Genomic DNA, 21,103 nt, shown 5'->3' with positions numbered 1-21,103 from the left:
ATTGGTTACCTTAAGAGAGTCATAGTTACTCGTCCCAATTGCTCACCCAGTCTGCCAATTTTTCTTACTGCGGCCAGTCTGCCAGAAGCGATATGTCACTCGTTGTGTATCTTAAGAGATTCATCGTTACTCCTTCCATAGGTTACTGGTATTCTATGAGTCAATACCTCTCGTGACGAAAAAGTGGCTATCTTAATAGTGCAATACTTCTTCCTCCCAGTTGCTCACACAGTTTACTATTTTTTGTGTAGTTTTTGTGTGCCAGAAACTATAATTCACTAGTTTTGTATCATAAAAGAGTCATCGTTTCTCCTCCTAGGGGTTATTCGAGACCTCTTAATGCAAACCGCAAGTAACGAGGCATTGGCTACCTTAAGAGAGTCATAGTTACTCGTCCCAATTGCTCACCCAGTCTGCCACTTTTCCTTACTGCGGCCAGTCTGCCAGAAGCGATATGTCACTCGTTGTGTATCTTAAGAGATTCATCGTTACTCCTTCCATAGGTTACTGGTATTCTCTGAGTCAATACCTCTCGTGACGAAAAAGTGGCTATCTTAATAGTGCAATACTTCTTCCTCCGAGTTGCTCACACAGTTTACTACATTTTGTGTAGTTTTTGTCTGCCAGAAACTATAATTCACTAGCTGTGTATCATAAAAGAGTCATCGTTTCTCCTCCTAGGGGTTTTCGAGATTTCTTAATCCAAACCGCAAGTAACGAGGCATTGGCTACCTTAAGAGAGTCATAGTTACTCGTCCCAATTGCTCACCCAGTCTGCCACTTTTCCTTACTGCGGCCAGTCTGCCAGAAGCGATATGTCACTCGTTGTGTATCTTAAGAGATTCATCGTTACTCTTTCCATAGGTTACTGGTATTCTCTGATTCAATGCCTCTCGTGACGAAAAAGTGGCTATCTTAATAGTGCAATACTTCTTCCTCCCAGTTGCTCACACAGTTTACTACTTTTTTGTGTAGTTTTTGTCTGCCAGAAACTATAATTCACTAGTTTTGTATCATAAAAGAGTCATCGTTTCTCCTCCTAGGGGTTATTCGAGTCCTCTTAATGCAAACCGCAAGTAACGAGGCAGTGGCTACCTTAAGAGAGTCATAGTTACTCGTCCCAATTGCTCACCCAGTCTGCCACTTTTCCTTACTGCGGCCAGTCTGCCAGAAGCGATATGTCACTCGTTGTGTATATTAAGAGATTCATCGTTACTCTTTCCATAGGTTACTGGTATTCTCTGATTCAATGCCTCTCGTGACGAAAAAGTGGCTATCTTAATAGTGCAATACTTCTTCCTCCCAGTTGCTCACACAGTTTACTACTTTTTTGTGTAGTTTTTGTCTGCCAGAAACTATAATTCACTAGCTGTGTATCATAAAAGAGTCATCGTTTCTCCTCCTAGGGGTTATTCGAGACCTCTTAATGCAAACCGCAAGTAACGAGGCATTGGCTACCTTAAGACAGTCATAGTTACTCGTCCCAATGGCTCACCCAGCCTGCCACTTTTTCTTACTGCGGCCAGTCTGCCAGAAGCGATATGTCACTCGTTGTGTATCTTAAGAGATTCATCGTTACTCCTTCCATAGGTTACTGGTATTCTCTGAGTCAATACGTCTCGTGACGAAAAAGTGGCTATCTTAATAGTGCAATACTTCTTCCTCCGAGTTGCTCACACAGTTTACTACTTTTTGTGTAGTTTTTGTCTGCCAGAAACTATAATTCACTAGCAGTGTATCATAAAAGAGTCATCGTTTCTCCTCCTAGGGGTTTTCGAGACCTCTTAATCCAAACCGCAAGTAACGAGGCATTGGCTACCTTAAGAGAGTCATAGTTACTCGTCCCAATTGCTCACCCAGTCTGCCACTTTTCCTTACTGCGGCCAGTCTGCCAGAAGCGATAAGTCACTCGTTGTGTATCTTAAGAGATTCATCGTTACTCTTTCCATAGGTTACTGGTATTCTCTGATTCAATGCCTCTCGTGACGAAAAAGTGGCTATCTTAATAGTGCAATACTTCTTCCTCCGAGTTGCTCACACAGTTTACTACTTTTTCGTGTCGTTTTTGTCTGCCAGAAACTATAATTCACTAGTTTTGTATCATAAAAGAGTCATCGTTTCTCCTCCTAGGGGTTATTCGAGACCTCTTAATGCAAACCGCAAGTAACGAGGCATTGGCTACCTTAAGAGAGTCATAGTTACTCGTCCCAATTGCTCACCCAGTCTGCCACTTTTCCTTACTGCGGCCAGTCTGCCAGAAGCGATATGTCACTCGTTGTGTATCTTAAGAGATTCATCGTTACTCTTTCCATAGGTTACTGGTATTCTCTGATTCAATGCCTCTCGTGACGAAAAAGTGGCTATCTTAATAGTGCAATACTTCTTCCTCCCAGATGCTCACACAGTTTACTACTTTTTTGTGTAGTTTTTGTCTGCCAGAAACTATAATTCACTAGCTGTGTATCATAAAAGAGTCATCGTTTCTCCTCCTAGGGGTTATTCGAGGCCTCTTAATGCAAACCGCAAGTAACGAGGCATTGGCTACCTTAAGAGAGTCATAGTTACTCGTCCCAATTGCTCACCCAGTCTGCCACTTTTCCTTACTGCAGCCAGTCTGCCAGAAGCGATATGTCACTCGTTGTGTATCTTAAGAGATTCATCGTTACTCTTTCCATAGGTTACTGGTATTCTCTGATTCAATGCCTCTCGTGACGAAAAAGTGGCTATCTTTATAGTGCAATACTTCTTCCTCCGAGTTGCTCACACAGTTTACTACTTTTTTGTGTAGTTTTTGTCTGCCAGAAACTATAATTCACTAGTTTTGTATCATAAAAGAGTCATCGTTTCTCCTCCTAGGGGTTATTCGAGACCTCTTAATCCAAACCGCAAGTAACGAGGCATTGGCTACCTTAAGAGAGTCATAGTTACTCGTCCCAATTGCTCACCCAATCTGCCACTTTTTCTTACTGCGGCCAGTCTGCCAGAAGCGATATGTCACTCGTTGTGTATCTTAAGAGATTCATCGTTACTCCTTCCATAGGTTACTGGTATTCTCTGAGTCAATACCTCTCGTGACGAAAAAGTGGCTATCTTAATAGTGCAATACTTCTTCCTCCGAGTTGCTCACACAGTTTACTTCTTTTTGTGTAGTTTTTGTCTGCCAGAAACTATAATTCACTAGCTGTGTATCATAAAAGAGTCATCGTTTCTCCTCCTAGGGGTTTTCGAGATTTCTTAATCCAAACCGCAAGTAACGAGGCATTGGCTACCTTAAGAGAGTCATAGTTACTCGTCCCAATTGCTCACCCAGTCTGCCACTTTTCCTTACTGCGGCCAGTCTGCCAGAAGCGATATGTCACTCGTTGTGTATCTTAAGAGATACATCGTTACTCTTTCCATAGGTTACTGGTATTCTCTGATTCAATGCCTCTCGTGACGAAAAAGTGGCTATCTTAATAGTGCAATACTTCTTCCTCCCAGTTGCTCACACAGTTTACTACTTTTTTGTGTAGTTTTTGTCTGCCAGAAACTATAATTCACTAGTTTTGTATCATAAAAGATTCATCGTTTCTCCTCCTAGGGGTTATTCGAGACCTCTTAATGCAAAAAGCAAGTAACGAGGCATTGGCTACCTTAAGAGAGTCATAGTTACTCGTCCCAATTGCTCACCCAGTCTGCCACTTTTTCTTACTACGGCCAGTCTGCCAGAAGCGATATGTCACTCGTTGTGTATCTTAAGAGATTCATCGTTACTCCTTCCATAGGTTACTGGTATTCTCTGAGTCAATACCTCTCGTGACGAAAAAGTGGCTATCTTAATAGTGCAATACTTCTTCCTCCCAGTTGCTCACACAGTTTACTACTTTTTGTGTAGTTTTTGTCTGCCAGAAACTATAATTCACTAGCTGTGTATCATAAAAGAGTCATCGTTTCTCCTCCTAGGGGTTTTCGAGATTTCTTAATCCAAACCGCAAGTAACGAGGCATTGGCTACCTTAAGAGAGTCATAGTTACTCGTCCCCATTGCTCACCCAGTCTGCCACTTTTTCTTACTGTGGCCAGTCTGCCAGAAGCGATATGTCACTCGTTGTGTATCTTAAGAGATTCATCGTTACTCCTTCCATAGGTTACTGGTATTCTCTGAGTCAATACCTCTCTTGACGAAAAAGTGGCTATCTTAATAGTGCAATACTTCTTCCTCCGAGTTGCTCACACAGTTTACTACTTTTTGTGTACTTGCCAGTCTGCCAGAAGCGATATGTCACTAGTTGTGTATCATAAAAGTATCATCGTTTCTCCTCCTAGGGGTTATTCGAGATTTCTTAATCCAAACCGCAAGTAACGAGGCATTGGCTACCTTAAGAGAGTCATAGTTACTCGTCCCAATTGCTCACCCAGTCTGCCACTTTTTCTTACTGCGGCCAGTCTGCCAGAAGCGATATGTCACTCGTTGTGTATCTTAAGAGATTCATCGTTACTCTTTCCATAGGTTACTGGTATTCTCTGATTCAATGCCTCTCGTGACGAAAAAGTGGCTATCTTAATAGTGCAATACTTCTTCCTCCCATTTGCTCACACAGTTTACTACTTTTTTGAGTAGTTTTTGTCTGCCAGAAACTATAATTCACTAGTTTTGTATCATAAAAGAGTCATCGTTTCTCCTCCTAGGGGTTATTCGAGACCTCTTAATGCAAACCGCAAGTAGCGAGGCATTGGCTACCTTAAGAGAGTCATAGTTACTCGTCCCAATTGCTCACCCAGTCTGCCACTTTTCCTTACTGCGGCCAGTCTGCCAGAAGCGATATGTCACTCGTTGTGTATCTTAAGAGATTCATCGTTACTCTTTCCATAGGTTACTGGTATTCTCTGATTCAATGCCTCTCGTGACGAAAAAGTGGCTATCTTAATAGTGCAATACTTCTTCCTCCCAGTTGCTCACACAGTTTACTACTTTTTTGTGTAGTTTTTGTCTGCCAGAAACTATAATTCACTAGTTTTGTATCATAAAAGAGTCATCGTTTCTCCTCCTAGGGGTTATTCGAGACCTCTTAATGCAAACCGCAAGTAACGAGGCATTGGCTACCTTAAGAGAGTCATAGTTACTCGTCCCAATTGCTCACCCAGTCTGCCACTTTTTCTTACTGCGGCCAGTCTGCCAGAAGCGATATGTCACTCGTTGTGTATCTTAAGAGATTCATCGTTACTCCTTCCATAGGTTACTGGTATTCTCTGAGTCAATACCTCTCGTGACGAAAAAGTGGCTATCTTAATACTGCAATACTTCTTCCTCCGAGTTGCTCACACAGTTTACTACATTTTGTGTAGTTTTTGTCTGCCAGAAACTATAATTCACTAGCTGTGTATCATAAAAGAGTCATCGTTTCTCCTCCTAGGGGTTTTCGAGATTTCTTAATCCAAACCGCAAGTAACGAGGCATTGGCTACCTTAAGAGAGTCATAGTTACTCGTCCCAATTGCTCACCCAGTCTGCCACTTTTCCTTACTGCGGCCAGTCTGCCAGAAGCGATATGTCACTCGTTGTGTATCTTAAGAGATTCATCGTTACTCCTTCCATAGGTTACTGGTATTCTCTGAGTCAATACCTCTCGTGACGAAAAAGTGGCTATCTTAATAGTGCAATACTTCTTCCTCCCAGTTGCTCACACAGTTTACTACTTTTTGTGTAGTTTTTGTCTGCCAGAAACTATAATTCACTAGCTGTGTATCATAAAAGAGTCATCGTTTCTCCTCCTAGGGGTTATTCGAGACCTCTTAATGCAAACCGCAAGTAACGAGGCATTGGCTACCTTAAGAGAGTCATAGTTACTCGTCCCAATTGCTCACCCAGTCTGCCACTTTTCCTTACTGCGGCCAGTCTGCCAGAAGCGATATGTCACTCGTTGTGTATCTTAAGAGATTCATCGTTACTCCTTCCATAGGTTACTGGTATTCTCTGAGTCAATACCTCTCTTGACGAAAAAGTGGCTATCTTAATAGTGCAATACTTCTTCCTCCGAGTTGCTCACACAGTTTACTACTTTTTGTGTACTTGCCAGTCTGCCAGAAGCGATATGTCACTAGTTGTGTATCATAAAAGTGTCATCGTTTCTCCTCCTAGGGGTTATTTGAGATTTCTTAATCCAAACCGCAAGTAACGAGGCATTGGCTACCTTAAGAGAGTCATAGTTACTCGTCCCAATTGCTCAACCAGTCTGCCACTTTTCCTTTCTGCGGCCAGTCTGCCAGAAGCGATATGTCACTCGTTGTGTATCTTAAGAGATTCATCGTTACTCTTTCCATAGGTTACTGGTATTCTCTGATTCAATGCCTCTCGTGACGAAAAAGTGGCTATCTTAATAGTGCAATACTTCTTCCTCCCATTTGCTCACACAGTTTACTACTTTTTTGAGTAGTTTTTGTCTGCCAGAAACTATAATTCACTAGTTTTGTATCATAAAAGAGTCATCGTTTCTCCTCCTAGGGGTTATTCGAGACCTCTTAATGCAAACCGCAAGTAACGAGGCATTGGCTACCTTAAGAGAGTCATAGTTACTCGTCCCAATTGCTCACCCAGTCTGCCACTTTTCCTTACTGCGGCCAGTCTGCCAGAAGCGATATGTCACTCGTTGTGTATCTTAAGAGATTCATCGTTACTCTTTCCATAGGTTACTGGTATTCTCTGATTCAATGCCTCTCGTGACGAAAAAGTGGCTATCTTAATAGTGCAATACTTCTTCCTCCCAGTTGCTCACACAGTTTACTACTTTTTTGTGTAGTGTTTGTCTGCCAGAAACTATAATTCACTAGTTTTGTATCATAAAAGAGTCATCGTTTCTCCTCCTAGGGGTTATTCGAGACCTCTTAATGCAAACCGCAAGTAACGAGGCATTGGCTACCTTAAGAGAGTCATAGTTACTCGTCCCAATTGCTCACCCAGCCTGCCACTTTTTCTTACTGCGGCCAGTCTGCCAGAAGCGATATGTCACTCGTTGTGTATCTTAAGAGATTCATCGTTACTCCTTCCATAGGTTACTGGTATTCTCTGAGTCAATACCTCTCGTGACGAAAAAGTGGCTATCTTAATAGTGCAATACTTCTTCCTCCGAGTTGCTCACACAGTTTACTACATTTTGTGTAGTTTTTGTCTGCCAGAAACTATAATTCACTAGCTGTGTATCATAAAAGAGTCATCGTTTCTCCTCCTAGGGGTTTTCGAGATTTCTTAATCCAAACCGCAAGTAACGAGGCATTGGCTACCTTAAGAGAGTCATAGTTACTCGTCCCAATTGCTCACCCAGTCTGCCACTTTTCCTTACTGCGGCCAGTCTGCCAGAAGCGATATGTCACTCGTTGTGTATCTTAAGAGATTCATCGTTACTCCTTCCATAGGTTACTGGTATTCTCTGAGTCAATACCTCTCGTGACGAAAAAGTGGCTATCTTAATTGTGCAATACTTCTTCCTCCCAGTTGCTCACACAGTTTACTACATTTTGTGTAGTTTTTGTCTGCCAGAAACTATAATTCACTAGCTGTGTATCATAAAAGAGTCATCGTTTCTCCTCCTAGGGGTTATTCGAGACCTCTTAATGCAAACCGCAAGTAACGAGGCATTGGCTACCTTAAGAGAGTCATAGTTACTCGTCCCAATTGCTCACCCAGTCTGCCACTTTTCCTTACTGCGGCCAGTCTGCCAGAAGCGATATGTCACTCGTTGTGTATCTTAAGAGATTCATCGTTACTCTTTCCATAGGTTACTGGTATTCTCTGATTCAATGCCTCTCGTGACGAAAAAGTGGCTATCTTAATAGTGCAATACTTCTTCCTCCCATTTGCTCACACAGTTTACTACTTTTTTGTGTAGTTTTTGTCTGCCAGAAACTATAATTCACTAGTTTTGTATCATAAAAGAGTCATCGTTTCTCCTCCTAGGGGTTATTCGAGACCTCTTAATGCAAACCGCAAGTAACGAGGCATTGGCTACCTTAAGAGAGTCATAGTTACTCGTCCCAATTGCTCACCCAGTCTGCCACTTTTCCTTACTGCGGCCAGTCTGCCAGAAGCGATATGTCACTCGTTGTGTATCTTAAGAGATTCATCGTTACTCTTTCCATAGGTTACTGGTATTCTCTGATTCAATGCCTCTCGTGACGAAAAAGTGGCTATCTTAATAGTGCAATACTTCTTCCTCCCAGTTGCTCACACAGTTTACTACTTTTTTGTGTAGTTTTTGTCTGCCAGAAACTATAATTCACTAGTTTTGTATCATAAAAGAGTCATCGTTTCTCCTCCTAGGGGTTATTCGAGACCTCTTAATGCAAACCGCAAGTAACGAGGCATTGGCTACCTTAAGAGAGTCATAGTTACTCGTCCCAATTGCTCACCCAGTCTGCCACTTTTTCTTACTGCGGCCAGTCTGCCAGAAGCGATATGTCACTCGTTGTGTATCTTAAGAGATTCATCGTTACTCCTTCCATAGGTTACTGGTATTCTCTGAGTCAATACCTCTCGTGACGAAAAAGTGGCTATCTTAATAGTGCAATACTTCTTCCTCCGAGTTGCTCACACAGTTTACTACATTTTGTGTAGTTTTTGTCTGCCAGAAACTATAATTCACTAGCTGTGTATCATAAAAGAGTCATCGTTTCTCCTCCTAGGGGTTTTCGAGATTTCTTAATCCAAACCGCAAGTAACGAGGCATTGGCTACCTTAAGAGAGTCATAGTTACTCGTCCCAATTGCTCACCCAGTCTGCCACTTTTCCTTACTGCGGCCAGTCTGCCAGGAGCGATATGTCACTCGTTGTGTATCTTAAGAGATTCATCGTTACTCTTTCCATAGGTTACTGGTATTCTCTGATTCAATGCCTCTCGTGACGAAAAAGTGGCTATCTTAATAGTGCAATACTTCTTCCTCCCAGTTGCTCACACAGTTTACTACTTTTTTGTGTAGTTTTTGTCTGCCAGAAACTATAATTCACTAGTTTTGTATCATAAAAGAGTCATCGTTTCTCCTCCTAGGGGTTATTCGAGACCTCTTAATGCAAACCGCAAGTAACGAGGCATTGGCTACCTTAAGAGAGTCATAGTTACTCGTCCCAATTGCTCACCCAGTCTGCCACTTTTCCTTACTGCGGCCAGTCTGCCAGAAGCGATATGTCACTCGTTGTGTATCTTAAGAGATTCATCGTTACTCTTTCCATAGGTTACTGGTATTCTCTGATTCAATGCCTCTCGTGACGAAAAAGTGGCTATCTTAATAGTGCAATACTTCTTCCTCCGAGTTGCTCACACAGTTTACTACTTTTTTGTGTAGTTTTTGTCTGCCAGAAACTATAATTCACTAGCTGTGTATCATAAAAGAGTCATCGTTTCTCCTCCTAGGGGTTATTCGAGACCTCTTAATGCAAACCGCAAGTAACGAGGCATTGGCTACCTTAAGAGAGTCATAGTTACTCGTCCCAATTGCTCACCCAGTCTGCCACATTTCCTTACTGCGGCCAGTCTGCCAGAAGCGATATGTCACTCGTTGTGTATCTTAAGAGATTCATCGTTACTCTTTCCATAGGTTACTGGTATTCTCTGATTCAATGCCTCTCGTGACGAAAAAGTGGCTATCTTAATAGTGCAATACTTCTTCCTCCCAGTTGCTCACACAGTTTACTACTTTTTTGTGTAGTTTTTGTCTGCCAGAAACTATAATTCACTAGTTTTGTATCATAAAAGAGTCATCGTTTCTCCTCCTAGGGGTTATTCGAGACCTCTTAATCCAAACCGCAAGTAACGAGGCATTGGTTACCTTAAGAGAGTCATAGTTACTCGTCCCAATTGCTCACCCAGTCTGCCAATTTTTCTTACTGCGGCCAGTCTGCCAGAAGCGATATGTCACTCGTTGTGTATCTTAAGAGATTCATCGTTACTCCTTCCATAGGTTACTGGTATTCTATGAGTCAATACCTCTCTTGACGAAAAAGTGGCTATCTTAATAGTGCAATACTTCTTCCTCCCAGTTGCTCACACAGTTTACTATTTTTTTGTGTAGTTTTTGTGTCCCAGAAACTATAATTCACTAGTTTTGTATCATAAAAGAGTCATCGTTTCTCCTCCTAGGGGTTATTCGAGACCTCATAATGCAAACCGCAAGTAACGAGGCATTGGCTACCTTAAGAGAGTCATAGTTACTCGTCCCAATTGCTCACCCAGCCTGCCACTTTTTCTTACTGCGGCCAGTCTGCCAGAAGCGATATGTCACTCGTTGTGTATCTTAAGAGATTCATCGTTACTCCTTCCATAGGTTACTGGTATTCTCTGAGTCAATACCTCTCGTGACGAAAAAGTGGCTATCTTAATAGTGCAATACTTCTTCCTCCGAGTTGCTCACACAGTTTACTACTTTTTGTGTAGTTTTTGTCTGCCAGAAACTATAATTCACTAGCAGTGTATCATAAAAGAGTCATCGTTTCTCCTCCTAGGGGTTTTCGAGACCTCTTAATCCAAACCGCAAGTAACGAGGCATTGGCTACCTTAAGAGAGTCATAGTTACTCGTCCCAATTGCTCACCCAGTCTGCCACTTTTCCTTACTGCGGCCAGTCTGAGAGAAGCGATATGTCACTCGTTGTGTATCTTAAGAGATTCATCGTTACTCTTTCCATAGGTTACTGGTATTCTCTGATTCAATGCCTCTCGTGACGAAAAAGTGGCTATCTTAATAGTGCAATACTTCTTCCTCCCAGATGCTCACACAGTTTACTACTTTTTTTTTGTGTAGTTTTTGTCTGCCAGAAACTATAATTCACTAGCTGTGTATCATAAAAGAGTCATCGTTTCTCCTCCTAGGGGTTATTCGAGACCTCTTAATGCAAACCGCAAGTAACGAGGCATTGGCTACCTTAAGAGAGTCATAGTTACTCGTCCCAATTGCTCACCCAGTCTGCTACTTTTCCTTACTGCGGCCAGTCTGCCAGAAGCGATATGTCACCCGTTGTGTATCTTAAGAGATTCATCGTTACTCTTTCCATAGGTTACTGGTATTCTCTGATTCAATGCCTCTCGTGACAAAAAAGTGGCTATCTTAATAGTGCAATACTTCTTCCTCCTAGTTGCTCACACAGTTTACTACTTTTTTGTGTAGTTTTTGTCTGCCAGAAACTATAATTCACTAGTTTTGTATCATAAAAGAGTCATCGTTTCTCCTTCTAGGGGTTATTCGAGACCTCTTACTCCAAACCGCAAGTAACGAGGCATTGGCTACCTTAAGAGAGTCATAGTTACTCGTCCCAATTGCTCACCCAGTCTGCCACTTTTTCTTACTGCGGCCAGTCTGCCAGAAGCGATATGTCACTCGTTGTGTATCTTAAGAGATTCATCGTTACTCCTTCCATAGGTTAGTGGTATTCTATGAGTCAATACCTCTCGTGACGAAAAAGTGGCTATCTTAATAGTGCAATACTTCTTCCTCCGAGTTGCTCACACAGTTTACTACTTTTTGTGTAGTTTTTGTCTGCCAGAAACTATAATTCACTAGCTGTGTATCATAAAGAGTCATCGTTTCTGCTCCTAGGGGTTTTCGAGATTTCTTAATCCAAACCGCAAGTAACGAGGCAGTGGCTACCTTAAGAGAGTCATAGTTACTCGTCCCAATTGCTCACCCAGTCTGCCACTTTTCCTTACTGCGGCCAGTCTGCCAGAACCGATATGTCACTCGTTGTGTATCTTAAGAGATTCATCGTTACTCTTTCCATAGGTTACTGGTATTCTCTGATTCAATGCCTCTCGTGACGAAAAAGTGGCTATCTTAATAGTGCAATACTTCTTCCTCCCAGTTGCTCACACAGTTTACTACTTTTTTGTGTAGTTTTTGTCTGCCAGAAACTATAATTCACCAGTTTTGTATCATAAAAGAGTCATCGTTTCTCCTCCTAGGGGTTATTCGAGACCTCTTAATGCAAACCGCAAGTAACGAGGCATTGGCTACCTTAAGAGAGTCATAGTTACTCGTCCCAATTGCTCACCCAGTCTGCCACTTTTCCTTACTGCGGCCAGTCTGCCAGAAGCGATATGTCACTCGTTTTGTATCTTAAGAGATTCATCGTTACTCTTTCCATAGGTTACTGGTATTCTCTGATTCAATGCCTCTCGAGACGAAAAAGTGGCTATCTTAATAGTGCAATACTTCTTCCTCCCAGTTGCTCACACAGTTTACTACTTTTTTATGTAGTTTTTGTCTGCCAGAAACTATAATTCACTAGTTTTGTATCATAAAAGAGTCATCGTTTCTCCTCCTAGGGGTTATTCGAGACCTCTTAATGCAAACCGCAAGTAACGAGGCATTGGCTACCTTAAGAGAGTCATAGTTACTCGTCCCAATTGCTCACCCAGTCTGCCACTTTTCCTTACTGCGGCCAGTCTGCCAGAAGCGATATGTCACTCGTTGTGTATCTTAAGAGATTCATCGTTACTCTTTCCATAGGTTACTGGTATTCTCTGATTCAATGCCTCTCGTGACGAAAAAGTGGCTATCTTAATAGTGCAATACTTCTTCCTCCGAGTTGCTCACACAGTTTACTACTTTTTTGTGTAGTTTTTGTCTGCCAGAAACTATAATTCACTAGTTTTGTATCATAAAAGAGTCATCGTTTCTCCTCCTAGGGGTTATTCGAGACCTCTTAATGCAAACCGCAAGTAACGAGGCATTGGCTACCTTAAGAGAGTCATAGTTACTCGTCCCAATTGCTCACCCAGTCTGCCACTTTTCCTTACTGCGGCCAGTCTGCCAGAAGCGATATGTCACTCGTTGTGTATCTTAAGAGATTCATCGTTACTCTTTCCATAGGTTACTGGTATTCTCTGATTCAATGCCTCTCGTGACGAAAAAGTGGCTATCTTAATAGTGCAATACTTCTTCCTCCCAGTTGCTCACACAGTTTACTACTTTTTTGTGTAGTTTTTGTCTGCCAGAAACTATAATTCACTAGTTTTGTATCATAAAAGAGTCATCGTTTCTCCTCCTAGGGGTTATTCGAGACCTCTTAATGCAAACCGCAAGTAACGAGGCATTGGCTACCTTAAGAGAGTCATAGTTACTCGTCCCAATTGCTCACCCAGTCTGCCACTTTTCCTTACTGCGGCCAGTCTGCCAGAAGCGATATGTCACTCGTTGTGTATCGTAAGAGATTCATCGTTACTCTTTCCATAGGTTACTGGTATTCTCTGATTCAATGCCTCTCGTGACGAAAAAGTGGCTATCTTAATAGTGCAATACTTCTTCCTCCCAGTTGCTCACACAGTTTACTACTTTTTTGTGTAGTTTTTGTCTGCCAGAAACTATAATTCACTAGTTTTGTATCATAAAAGAGTCATCGTTTCCCCTCCTAGGGGTTATTCGAGACCTCTTAATGCAAACCGCAAGTAACGAGGCATTGGCTACCTTAAGAGAGTCATAGTTACTCGTCCCAATTGCTCACCCAGTCTGCCACTTTTCCTTACTGCGGCCAGTCTGCCAGAAGCGATATGTCACTCGTTGTGTATCTTAAGAGATTCATCGTTACTCTTTCCATAGGTTACTGGTATTCTCTGATTCAATGCCTCTCGTGACGAAAAAGTGGCTATCTTAATAGTGCAATACTTCTTCCTCCCAGTTGCTCACACAGTTTACTACTTTTTTGTGTAGTTTTTGTCTGCCAGAAACTATAATTCACTAGTTTTGTATCATAAAAGAGTCATCGTTTCTCCTCCTAGGGGTTATTCGAGACCTCTTAATGCAAACCGCAAGTAACGAGGCATTGGCTACCTTAAGAGAGTCATAGTTACTCGTCCCAATTGCTCACCCAGTCTGCCACTTTTCCTTACTGCGGCCAGTGTGCCAGAAGCGATATGTCACTCGTTGTGTATCTTAAGAGATTCATCGTTACTCTTTCCATAGGTTACTGGTATTCTCTGATTCAATGCCTCTCGTGACGAAAAAGTGGCTATCTTAATAGTGCAATACTTCTTCCTCCGAGTTGCTCACACAGTTTACTACTTTTTTGTGTAGTTTTTGTCTGCCAGAAACTATAATTCACTAGTTTTGTATCATAAAAGAGTCATCGTTTCTCCTCCTAGGGGTTATTCGAGACCTCTTAATGCAAACCGCAAGTAACGAGGCATTGGCTACCTTAAGAGAGTCATAGTTACTCGTCCCAATTGCTCACCCAGTCTGCCACTTTTCCTTACTGCGCCAGTCTGCCAGAAGCGATATGTCACTCGTTGTGTATCTTAAGAGATTCATCGTTACTCTTTCCATAGGTTACTGGTATTCTCTGATTCAATGCCTCTCGTGACGAAAAAGTGGCTATCTTAATAGTGCAATACTTCTTCCTCCCAGTTGCTCACACAGTTTACTACTTTTTTGTGTAGTTTTTGTCTGCCAGAAACTATAATTCACTAGTTTTGTATCATAAAAGAGTCATCGTTTCTCCTCCTAGGGGTTATTCGAGACCTCTTAATCCAAACCGCAAGTAACGAGGCATTGGCTACCTTAAGAGAGTCATAGTTACTCGTCCCAATTGCTCACCCAGTCTGCCACTTTTTCTTACTGCGGCCAGTCTGCCAGAATCGATATGTCACTCGTTGTGTATCTTAAGAGATTCATCGTTACTCCTTCCATAGGTTACTGGTATTCTCTGAGTCAATACCTCTCGCGACGAAAAAGTGGCTATCTTAATAGTGCAATACTTCTTCCTCCGAGTTGCTCACACAGTTTACTACTTTTTGTGTAGTTTTTGTCTGCCAGAAACTATAATTCACTTGCTGTGTATCATAAAAGAGTCATCGTTTCTCCTCCTAGGGGTTTTCGAGATTTCTTAATCCAAACCGCAAGTAACGAGGCATTGGCTACCTTAAGAGAGTCATAGTTACTCGTCCCAATTGCTCACCCAGTCTGCCACTTTTCCTTACTGCGGCCAGTCTGCCAGAAGCGATATGTCACTCGTTGTGTATCTTAAGAGATTCATCGTTACTCTTTCCATAGGTTACTGGTATTCTCTGATTCAATGCCTCTCGTGACGAAAAAGTGGCTATCTTAATAGTGCAATACTTCTTCCTCCCAGTTGCTCACACAGTTTACTACTTTTTTGTGTAGTTTTTGTCTGCCAGAAACTATAATTCACTAGTTTTGTATCATAAAAGAGTCATCGTTTCTCCTCCTAGGGGTTATTCGAGACCTCTTAATGCAAACCGCAAGTAACGAGGCATTGGCTACCTTAAGAGAGTCATAGTTACTCGTCCCAATTGCTCACCCAGTCTGCCACTTTTCCTTACTGCGGCCAGTCTGCCAGAAGCGATATGTCACTCGTTGTGTATCTTAAGAGATTCATCGTTACTCTTTCCATAGGTTACTGGTATTCTCTGATTCAATGCCTCTCGTGACGAAAAAGTGGCTATCTTAATAGTGCAATACTTCTTCCTCCCAGTTGCTCACACAGTTTACTACTTTTTTGTGTAGTTTTTGTCTGCCAGAAACTATAATTCACTAGTTTTGTATCATAAAAGAGTCATCGTTTCTCCTCCTAGGGGTTATTCGAGACCTCTTAATGCAAACCGCAAGTAACGAGGCATTGGCTACCTTAAGAGAGTCATAGTTACTCGTCCCAATTGCTCACCCAGTCTGCCACTTTTCCTTACTGCGGCCAGTCTGCCAGAAGCGATATGTCACTCGTTGTGTATCGTAAGAGATTCATCGTTACTCTTTCCATAGGTTACTGGTATTCTCTGATTCAATGCCTCTCGTGACGAAAAAGTGGCTATCTTAATAGTGCAATACTTCTTCCTCCCAGTTGCTCACACAGTTTACTACTTTTTTGTGTAGTTTTTGTCTGCCAGAAACTATAATTCACTAGTTTTGTATCATAAAAGAGTCATCGTTTCCCCTCCTAGGGGTTATTCGAGACCTCTTAATGCAAACCGCAAGTAACGAGGCATTGGCTACCTTAAGAGAGTCATAGTTACTCGTCCCAATTGCTCACATAGTCTGCCACTTTTCCTTACTGCGGCCAGTCTGCCAGAAGCGATATGTCACTCGTTGTGTATCTTAAGAGATTCATCGTTATTCTTTCCATAGGTTACTGGTATTCTCTGATTCAATGCCTCTCGTGACGAAAAAGTGGCTATCTTAATAGTGCAATACTTCTTCCTCCCAGTTGCTCACACAGTTTACTACTTTTTTGTGTAGTTTTTGTCTGCCAGAAACTATAATTCACTAGTTTTGTATCATAAAAGAGTCATCGTTTCTCCTCCTAGGGGTTACTCGAGACCTCTTAATGCAAACCGCAAGTAACGAGGCATTGGCTACCTTAAGAGAGTCATAGTTACTCGTCCCAATTGCTCACCCAGTCTGCCACTTTTCCTTACTGCGACCAGTCTGCCAGAAGCGATATGTCACTCGTTGTGTATCTTAAGAGATTCATCGTTACTCCTTCCATAGGTTACTGGTATTCTCTGAGTCAATACCTCTCGCGACGAAAAAGTGGCTATCTTAATAGTGCAATACTTCTTCCTCCGAGTTGCTCACACAGTTTACTACTTTTTGTGTAGTTTTTGTCTGCCAGAAACTATAATTCACTAGCTGTGTATCATAAAAGAGTCATCGTTTCTCGTCCTAGGGGTTTTCGAGATTTCTTAATCCAAACCGCAAGTAACGAGGCATTGGCTACCTTAAGAGAGTCATAGTTACTCGTCCCAATTGCTCACCCAGTCTGCCACTTTTCCTTACTGCGGCCAGTCTGCCAGAAGCGATATGTCACTCGTTGTGTATCTTAAGAGATTCATCGTTACTCTTTCCATAGGTTACTGGTATTCTCTGATTCAATGCCTCTCGTGACGAAAAAGTGGCTATCTTAATAGTGCAATGCTTCTTCCTCCCAGTTGCTCACACAGTTTACTACTTTTTTGTGTAGTTTTTGTCTGCCAGAAACTATAATTCACTAGTTTTGTATCATAAAAGAGTCATCGTTTCTCCTCCTAGGGGTTATTCGAGACCTCTTAATGCAAACCGCAAGTAACGAGGCATTGGCTACCTTAAGAGAGTCATAGTTACTCGTCCCAATTGCTCACCCAGTCTGCCACTTTTCCTTACTGCGGCCAGTCTGCCAGAAGCGATATGTCACTCGTTGTGTATCTTAAGAGATTCATCGTTACTCTTTCCATAGGTTACTGGTATTCTCTGATTCAATGCCTCTCGTGACGAAAAAGTGGCTATCTTAATAGTGCAATACTTCTTCCTCCCAGTTGCTCACACAGTTTACTACTTTTTTGTCTAGTTTTTGTCTGCCAGAAACTATAATTCACTAGTTTTGTATCATAAAAGAGTCATCGTTTCTCCTCCTAGGGGTTATTCGAGACCTCTTAATGCAAACCGCAAGTAACGAGGCATTGGCTACCTTAAGAGAGTCATAGTTACTCGTCCCAATTGCTCACCCAGTCTGCCACTTTTCCTTACTGCGGCCAGTCTGCCAGAAGCGATATGTCACTCGTTGTGTATCTTAAGAGATTCATCGTTACTCTTTCCATAGGTTACTGGTATTCTCTGATTCAATGCCTCTCGTGACGAAAAAGTGGCTATCTTAATAGTGCAATACTTCTTCCTCCCAGTTGCTCACACAGTTTACTACTTTTTTGTGTAGGTTTTGTCTGCCAGAAACTATAATTCACTAGTTTTGTATCATAAAAGAGTCATCGTTTCTCCTCCTAGGGGTTATTCGAGACCTCTTAATGCAAACCGCAAGTAACGAGGCATTGGCTACCTTAAGAGAGTCATAGTTACTCGTCCCAATTGCTCACCCAGTCTGCCACTTTTCCTTACTGCGGCCAGTCTGCCAGAAGCGATATGTCACTCGTTGTGTAACTTAAGAGATTCATCGTTACTCTTTCCATAGGTTACTGGTATTCTCTGATTCAATGCCTCTCGTGACGAAAAAGTGGCTATCTTAATAGTGCAATACTTCTTCCTCCCAGTTGCTCACACAGTTTACTACTTTTTTGTGTAGTTTTTGTCTGCCAGAAACTATAATTCACTAGTTTTGTATCATAAAAGAGTCATCGTTTCTCCTCCTAGGGGTTATTCGAGACCTCTTAATCCAAACCGCAAGTAACAAGGCATTGGCTACCTTAAGAGAGTCATAGTTACTCGTCCCAATTGCTCACCCAGTCTGCCACTTTTCCTTACTGCGGCCAGTGTGCCAGAAGCGATATGTCACTCGTTGTGTATCTTAAGAGATTCATCGTTACTCTTTCCATAGGTTACTGGTATTCTCTGATTCAATGCCTCTCGTGACGAAAAAGTGGCTATCTTAATAGTGCAATACTTCTTCCTCCCAGTTGCTCACACAGTTTACTACTTTTTTGTGTAGTTTTTGTCTGCCAGAAACTATAATTCACTAGTTTTGTATCATAAAAGAGTCATCGTTTCTCCTCCTAGGGGTTATTCGAGACCTCTTAATGCAAACCGCAAGTAACGAGGCATTGGCTACCTTAAGAGAGTCATAGTTACTCGTCCCAATTGCTCACCCAGTCTGCCACTTTTCCTTACTGCGGCCAGTCTGCCAGAAGCGATATGTCACTCGTTGTGTATCTTAAGAGATTCATCGTTACTCTTTCCATAGGTTACTGGTATTCTCTGATTCAATGCCTCTCGTGACGAAAAAGTGGCTATCTTAATAGTGCAATACTTCTTCCTCCCAGTTGCTCACACAGTTTACTACTTTTTTGTGTAGTTTTTGTCTGCCAGAAACTATAATTCACTAGCTGTGTATCATAAAAGAGTCATCGTTTCTCCTCCTAGGGGTTATTCGAGACCTCTTAATGCAAACCGCAAGTAACAAGGCATTGGCTACCTTAAGAGAGTCATAGTTACTCGTCCCAATTGCTCACCCAGTCTGCCACTTTTCCTTACTGCGGCCAGTCTGCCAGAAGCGATATGTCACTCGTTGTGTATCTTAAGAGATTCATCGTTACTCTTTCCATAGGTTACTGGTATTCTCTGATTCAATGCCTCTCGTGACGAAAAAGTGGCTATCTTAATAGTGCAATACTTCTTCCTCCCAGTTGCTCACACAGTTTACTACTTTTTTGTTTAGTTTTTGTCTGCCAGAAACTATAATTCACTAGTTTTGTATCATAAAAGAGTCATCGTTTCTCCTCCTAGGGGTTATTCGAGACCTCTTAATGCAAACCGCAAGTAACGAGGCATTGGCTACCTTAAGAGAGTCATAGTTACTCGTCCCAATTGCTCACCCAGTCTGCCACTTTTCCTTACTGCGGCCAGTCTGCCAGAAGCGATATGTCACTCGTTGTGTATCTTAAGAGATTCATCGTTACTCTTTCCATAGGTTACTGGTATTCTCTGATTCAATGCCTCTCGTGACGAAAAAGTGGCTATCTTAATAGTGCAATACTTCTTCCTCCCAGTTGCTCACACAGTTTACTACTTTTTTGTGTAGTTTTTGTCTGCCAGAAACTATAATTCACTAGTTTTGTATCGTAAAAGAGTCATCGTTTCTCCTCCTAGGGGTTATTCGAGACCTCTTAATGCAAACCGCAAGTAACGAGGCATTGGCTACCTTAAGAGAGTCATAGTTACTCGTCCCAATTGCTCACCCAGTCTGCCACTTTTCCTTACTGCGGCCAGTCTGCCAGAAGCGATATGTCACTCGTTGTGTATCTTAAGAGATTCATCGTTACTCTTTCCATAGGTTACTGGTAATCTCTGATTCAATGCCTCTCGTGACGAAAAAGTGGCTATCTTAATAGTGCAATACTTCTTCCTCCCAGTTGCTCACACAGTTTACTACTTTTTTGTGTAGGATTTGTCTGCCAGAAACTATAATTCACTAGTTTTGTATCATAAAAGAGTCATCGTTTCTCCTCCTAGGTGTTATTCGAGACCTCTTAATCCAAACCGCAAGTAACGAGGCATTGGCTACCTTAAGAGAGTCATAGTTACTCGTCCCAATTGCTCACCCAGTCTGCCACTTTTCCTTACTGCGGCCAGTCTGCCAGAAGCGATATGTCACTCGTTGTGTATCTTAAGAGATTCATCGTTACTCCTTCCATAGGTTACTGGTATTCTCTGAGTCAATACCTCTCGTGACGAAAAAGTGGCTATCTTAATAGTGCAATACTTCTTCCTCCGAGTTGCTCACACAGTTTACTACTTTTTGTGTAGTTTTTGTCTGCCAGAAACTATAATTCACTAGCAGTGTATCATAAAAGAGTCATCGTTTCTCCTCCTAGGGGTTTTCGAGACCTCTTAATCCAAACCGCAAGTAACGAGGCATTGGCTACCTTAAGAGAGTCATAGTTACTCGTCCCAATTGCTCACCCAGTCTGCCACTTTTCCTTACTGCGGCCAGTCTGAGAGAAGCGATATGTCACTCGTTGTGTATCTTAAGAGATTCATCGTTACTCTTTCCATAGGTTACTGGTATTCTCTGATTCAATGCCTCTCGTGACGAAAAAGTGGCTATCTTAATAGTGCAATACTTCTTCCTCCCAGATGCTCACACAGTTTACTACTTTTTTTTTGTGTAGTTTTTGTCTGCCAGAAACTATAATTCACTAGCTGTGTATCATAAAAGAGTCATCGTTTCTCCTCCTAGGGGTTATTCGAGACCTCTTAATGCAAACCGCAAGTAACGAGGCATTGGCTACCTTAAGAGAGTCATAGTTACTCGTCCCAATTGCTCACCCAGTCTGCTACTTTTCCTTACTGCGGCCAGTCTGCCAGAAGCGATATGTCACCCGTTGTGTATCTTAAGAGATTCATCGTTACTCTTTCCATAGGTTACTGGTATTCTCTGATTCAATGCCTCTCGTGACAAAAAAGTGGCTATCTTAATAGTGCAATACTTCTTCCTCCTAGTTGCTCACACAGTTTACTACTTTTTTGTGTAGTTTTTGTCTGCCAGAAACTATAATTCACTAGTTTTGTATCATAAAAGAGTCATCGTTTCTCCTCCTAGGGGTTATTCGAGACCTCTTACTCCAAACCGCAAGTAACGAGGCATTGGCTACCTTAAGAGAGTCATAGTTACTCGTCCCAATTGCTCACCCAGTCTGCCACTTTTTCTTACTGCG

This window comes from Schistocerca gregaria, chromosome 1 (genome assembly GCF_023897955.1).
Source record: "Schistocerca gregaria isolate iqSchGreg1 chromosome 1, iqSchGreg1.2, whole genome shotgun sequence".
NCBI classification, from domain to species: Eukaryota; Metazoa; Arthropoda; class Insecta; order Orthoptera; family Acrididae; genus Schistocerca; species Schistocerca gregaria.
Note: the sequence above shows the minus strand (reverse complement) of the source record.